At 41.5% G+C, this 6490-nt stretch overlaps 1 protein-coding gene across 1 annotated transcript in view; it reads left to right on the top strand.

The window, feature by feature from the left end:
- The first annotated feature begins 1758 nt into the window (after window positions 1-1758).
- The window catches only part of LOC147221864 (sodium- and chloride-dependent GABA transporter 2-like), an 11749-nt gene continuing 7017 nt past the window's right edge, over window positions 1759-6490 (top strand). The window contains exon 1 of the mRNA XM_086168248.1: window positions 1759-6490. This exon is cut by the window's right edge and continues 293 nt beyond it. The gene's annotated coding sequence lies outside the window, so the exon portion shown is untranslated.

Below are 6490 nucleotides of genomic sequence, written 5' to 3'. Positions count from 1 at the left end.
GTGTGTGTGTGTCTGCGTGTAACTGTGGATACATTTGTGTCTGTATGTGTCTGTGTGTGTGTGTGTTTGTCTGTATGTGTGTGTGTGTGTGTGTGTGTGTGTGTGTGTGTGTGTCTGCTTGTAACTATGGATACATTTGTGTCTGTATGTGTGTGTGTGTGTGTGTGTGTGTTTGTGTGTGTGTGTGTCTGTCTGTCTGTGTCTGTTTGTGTTTGTCTGTGTGTGTGTGTGTTTGTCTGTATGTGTGTGTGTGTGTGTGTAACTGTGGATACATTTGTGTCTGTATGTGTCTGTGTGTGTGTCTGTTCCTGTGTCTGTGTGTGTGTGTGTGTTTGTGTCTGTGTGTTTGTGTAACTGTGGATAAGTGTGTGTGTCTGTGTGTGTGTGTATGTCTGTCTGTGTCTTTGTGTCTGTGTGTGTGTGTCTGTGTGTGTGTGTTACTGTGGATAAGTATGTGTGTGTGTGTCTGCGTATAACTGTGGATACATTTGTGTCTGTATGTGTGTTTGTGTGTTTGTGTGTGTGTGTGTGTGTGTTTTTGTGTGTGTCTATGGATACATGTGTGTCTGTGTGTGTGTGAAACTGTGGATAAGTGTGTGTGTCTGTCTGTGTCTGTTTGTGTTTGTCTGTGTGTGTGTGTGTGTCTGCGTGTAACTGTGGATACATTTGTGTCTGTATGTGTCTGTGTGTGTGTGTGTTTGTCTGTATGTGTGTGTGTGTGTGTGTGTGTGTGTGTGTGTGTGTAACTGTGGATACATTTGTGTCTGTATGTGTCTGTGTGTGTATCTGTTCCTGTGTCTGTGTGTCTGTGTGTGTGTTTGTGTCTGTGTGTTTGTGTAACTGTGGATAAGTGTGTGTGTCTGTGTGTAACTGGATACATTTGTGTCTCTGTGTTTGTGTATCTGTGTTTCTGCGTGTTTGTGTAACTGGACACAAACCTTGTCGATGTATGCTAGCAGCTTCCTCCTAGCCACTCGTGCCCCACCAGGCCTTTCCTTGGTCAGTGTACCCTTGCACCTTCTGCTTGCCTGTCCTCTACCGGGCCTCTCCTTCTCGTTGCTGTACCCCAACACCTCTTGCCTGGCCCCCCTTGACTCGACCAGGCTTCCCTTGTGGGTGTATGCTAGTACCTTCCACCTAGCCGCCCGCTCCTTACCAGGCTTCCTGTTCCTGCCCAGCGTTCTTCTGATTGGTCCTGACCAAGCTTTCTCCCTTGTTGGTCTAAGCCAGCACCTCTTGCATTGCCCTTGTCATTGTATGCTGGTGCCTTCCACATGACTGTCCTCGATCTGGCCTCTCTCCCTCGTCAGTGAACACCAGCGCCTCTGGCCTGGCCCCCTTTGACTCGACCAGGCTTCCCTTGTCGGTGTATGCTAGCAGCTTCCGCCTAGCTGCTTGTGCCCCACCAGGGCTTTCCTTGGTCAGTGTACCTTTGCACCTTCCGCTTGCCTGTCCTCTACCGGGCCTCCCCCCCTCATTGCTGTACCCCAACACCTCTTGCCTAGCTGCTCTTGACTCGACTAGGCTTCCCTTGTCGGTGTATGCTAGCGCCTTCCAACTAGTCACTCGTGCCCCACCAGGCCTTTCCTTGGTCAGCGTACCCTTGCACCTTCCGCTTGCCTGTCCTCTACTGGGCCTCTCCCCCTCGTTGCTGTACCCCAACACCTCTTGCCTGGCCCCCCTTGACTCGACCAGGCTTCCCTTGTGGGTGTATGCTAGTACCTTCCTAGTTTCCTGCTCCTGCCCTGCGCCCCACCTACCCGGTCTGCATGTATCTTATCATTGGTCTCAGTAAACTGGTTTTGAACCCAGTCTGGCTCGATGTGGAGCCCTGAGTCTGCCTGTGGACGCACCTCTGACATCCTTCTTGACGGCATCCATGAACCTATATATGTGAGTCAGCATTTCCTGCCTGAAGATCATGAGCGTTCCACCACCACCAGTGATCCTTTAGAGATGTGCTAAGCTGAAGGCCCAAAATGTGAGGTGATTCATTCATCCTCCTCAGCTGTGATTGCATGACGGCGCCGTCTTGCTGTCTTGGCGACAAGATGGCGATGCGGCGGAGGGACCCACAGGAGTTTGAGACCTGGAGAAAGGTCCTCCTCGTAGGTAGCGATAAGGAGCTGCAGCTGCAGAGGGAATCTCACAGGTGACGTCGGAGTCTAAACCACATTCCTGGAGGTGTTTGGAGGAGCGGGCGTGGGACAACGGGGCAGCGCCTGGACACGCCGCCGCCGCCGCCACCGCCGCCACGTCACCCAGAAACCCCCCTCCGTGGGAGCGAGGTGTTTGCTCGCTTCACTGGAGAAGATGGGAGGTGGACGGAGCTCCGCTGGGACGGGAAAGCAGGGACTCGCTCGTCCACCAGGGGGCTCCAGGTCTGCTGGGGTAGGTGGAAAAAAAACATGAAAAATAGAATAAAAATGGAGAAAATGGAATATAATTCAAATGATAATAAAATGGATAAATTATACCTATTGGACGAATAAAATACTAAACATTGGATGAATAAAACAAAAGTGGAATTCATTATATAATAATAATTTACTAAATCAAATAGAATAAAATACTAAACATTGGACGAATAAAACAAAAGTGGAATTTTACTATATAATAATAATTTACTAAATCAAATAGAATAAAATACTAAACATTGGATGAATAAAACAAAAGTGGAATTTTACTATATAATAATAATTTACTAAATCAAATAGAATAAAATACTAAACATTGGATGACTAAAACAAAAGTGGAATTCATTATAAAATAATAATTTACTAAATCAAATAGAATCAAATATTAAAAAAAAGATCAAAAAACATTAATATTAAATTGACAAAACAAGACAAATTATAGAATTATAATTAGTAAAATAAAATACATTTGTAACTAGTAAAGGATAAAAAAAATGTAGGGTAAAATAGAATGGAAGAAAATTGAATGAAAAATCAAAAATGAAAAATAGAATAATACTAAAACTGCAGCGAGCTAAATAATAAAATTAAGTAGAATTCAAATTGTAATAAAAAGGATTAATATTACCTGTTGGATGAATAAAACTAATTAAAGTAGTATATAATAACATGATACAACAAAGTAAAATAGAAAAAAAAAATGAATGAAAACACAACACTGAAAAATGAAATTAATTTAAGGCAATACGACACAATCGATTGAACTTTAGATAATCATAAAATGGATTTATGATATAAAATAAAGTTGAATAAATTATAACTGGATAAAATAAAATGTAATAAAATGAAAAATGAAAAGTTGAATAAAACTACAACTAAATTAATAAGAATTAAATTTGCAAATTTTACCTATGAGGTGAATAAAATATGAAATGTTTTTTGAGTAAAAAAAAGCTAGAATGGAATAAAATAAGATTGATCCAAACAAAATGAAATAAAATTCAAATTAATATACTGTGTAAATACATATACTACCATATATGGACACATCCTCAGTGATGTTCCTGGGATCGTCGGGTGTTTCGGGTCTTCCAACATCACACACCTTCATCCAGGAGACCCAGCCAGGGCTGATCAGTTAGCAGTTAGCTTAGCATGCTAGCTACCATGATTCATTTTGCCCTCCATCCTGCTTGCTGGCACCCCCTGACCAGTCCCGTGTACTTGGAGAGCTTCCTCTCCAAAGCCTCTTCCAGGCGGTCTTCCCACGGGACGGTCAACTCCAGCATCATCACTTGCTTGGTGGCCTCTGAGACAAGGACAATGTCAGGACGGAGGGTGGTGGTTGCAATATGGCGAGGGAACTTAAGCTGTTTTCCAAGGTCCACTAGCAGCTGCCAGTCTCTTGTAGATGTCAGGATGCCTGCTGGTGTTCTTCTAGCTGTGGCCGCCTGCTCCCCAGCCCTGACGAAGCCAATGGAGTTCTTGGCAGGGCGGAACTGCTTTGGGTCGATGGTCTTCAGGACTTGGTCATGCCTCCATCGGTAGCGCCCTTCTCCTAATGCTGCGGTGCAGCAGATTAGGACGTGTTCTAAGGTGCCTCTCTTGGAACACAATGGGCAGGCTGGCGACTCCGCTAAGCCCCAAGTATGCAGGTTCGATGGACTGGGCGGCACATCGTACACTGCCTGGACAAGAAGTTTGATGTGATGGGGCTCAGCTTTCCAGATCTCCGTCCAGGTAACTTTCCTCTCAAGCGCATTTTCCCATCTTGTCCAGGCTCCCTGCTGTCTCATGCCCACCGCCTTGCAAGATCTTGATTCCTCCACAGCTGCTCTCACCACCTCTTGGACCAGGCGCCTCCTCTCCTTCCCCCTGGTGTTCATTTGGGGGGTCGGGAAGGAACCTAGGCCAGCTCGGCCCCGTGGGACGACTCCCACCAGAGTCCTGTGGCGCAGCCTAGCTTCAGCTGTTTCTACAGCCTCTTCTGCCTTCCACTTCCTGCCCGTCCTTACCTGGATTCCAGCATTAGCCACCTTCGGACCGCCGGAATCCCTGTGCAGCACCACCTCTCTGGCTCTGGCTACCTTGAACTCCTCCTCCAAGGACTTGAAGGGCAGCTGCAGTTTGTTGTTGCGCCCATAGAGAGCAATGCTGCTCAGGCTCTTTGGTAACCCCGGCCATCTCCGGAGGTGGCTACTGACTTTCCTCTCCAGGGTTTCTACTGTGGATCCTGGGTCCACAGGATCCTGGGGAGGATCCCGTGCTGGTAGACCCAAGTCTTGAATTTTCCAGGTAGACCGGACTTGTCCACAGACTTCAACCTGACTCAACACAAGCTGTATAAAATATACTGCTCAAAAAAATAAAGGGAACACTTGAACAACACAATGTAACTCCAAGTCAATCACACTTGTGTGAAATCATAGTGTCCACTCAGGAAGCAACACACATTCATTTGGACTTGTTTTAAGGACATTACATCAAAGTTGGATCAGCCTGGAGTTTGTTTTTACACTTTAATTTGGAGTGTGATTCCTAATCCAGACCTCCATGGGTTGATACAATTGATTTCCATGGATCACTTTTGTGTGATTTTGTTGTCAGCACATTCAACTGTGTAAAGAGCAAAGTATTTCATAAGAATATTTCATTCATTTAGATCTAGGATGTGTTTTTTAAGTGTTCCCTTTATTTTTTTGAGCAGTGTATATAAAATGGATAAACATTTTAAAAATAGACGCGAATATTTTAGAGTCGAATTAATAGAATACAATTGAAGGAAAAAGTAAAAATGAAAAAATAAAATGGGTAAATATCACAAAATAAATGAGGATAAATTAGAGTGGAATAAATTAAAATTGAATGAAATGAAAGTAAATAGAATAGATAAATGGAAAATTGAAAATGGATAAATGTTACAAAATGATGTAGAATAAAGTAGAGTAATAAAATAAAATAAAATAAAATGAAAAAGAAAAAACTAAATAAAATGCAAATGAATTCAAATTATATTTGAATATAATATATATATTTATATTCTACAATAAATTGGGTAAATATTACAAAATATGGCAAAAAAAAGTGGGAAAAAATAAAAAAATATGAACGATAAAGAATCAATAAATGCGACATATTGTGTGGACATATTATTTAATATTGGATGAGTAAACAGTGGAAAAAGGAGACAAAACAAAATATAGAAAAGAAAAATGAAAAATAGAATAAAACTAAAAAAAATAGGATAAAATAGGTTAAAAATTAAATGATAATAAATTTGATAAACATTTTAAAAATAAACTAGAATAAATTAGAGTGGAATAAAATTGAATGAGAAAGTGAAAATGAAAAAAGAATAAAACAAATTAGATATTGGATGAATTTAAATGAATTGTGGGATGAATAAAACCAAATAAAGTGGCTTAAAGTAAAATGCGATAAAACATAATAAAAACAGAAAATTGAATGAAAAGGCAAAAATGAAAAAAAAAAAAAGTAAAAATATAAAAAATAAATACAAATGATAATGAAAAATGTATTATAAAATAAAATGGCACAAAAGAAAGTGGAATAGAGTGGATTAAATCTATATATATATGTAAAATAAGACAAGATAAATTAATATAGAATGAAATTAAGGCAATTAAATGGAAAAAAATATGAAATAAAATATTTTTAAAATAAAATAACATGAAATCAAATCAAAAATGTTAAATAAAATGAAATACGTTGAATAAAATAAAATAAAACACTCTGGCGGCTGACGGGTCTCCTCAGAATGTGGATCTTGTGTTACTTTGGCGTGAAGGTCCGACCTCCTGAAGGTCCAGGGCGGAGAGAAGTTCACCTCTCCTCTGAGTGGAGGTCTGGGAGAGATGGAGGTCAGAAGCCCACCAGGAGAAGATAAAGACCACCGGGGTCTGCAGGCTGGAGATAAACACCACAAACATCAGCCTTATCTTCTCACAGCGGCAAACGGACAACAGTCTTCACCTTCAGTCTTCACCTCAAGGAGGAGACCAGGACTTACCTTCTCACCTGCTGGTGGAGATACACTCACCTGCCCGGATTAA

Source organism: Fistularia commersonii, chromosome 21 (assembly GCF_037954325.1).
Source record: "Fistularia commersonii isolate RoL2024-O1a breed Wild chromosome 21, RoL_Fcom_v1.0, whole genome shotgun sequence".
Taxonomy (NCBI): Eukaryota; Metazoa; Chordata; class Actinopteri; order Syngnathiformes; family Fistulariidae; genus Fistularia; species Fistularia commersonii.
The sequence above is the reverse complement of the archived record's forward strand: the minus strand, read 5'-3'. Positions and strand labels throughout refer to the sequence as shown.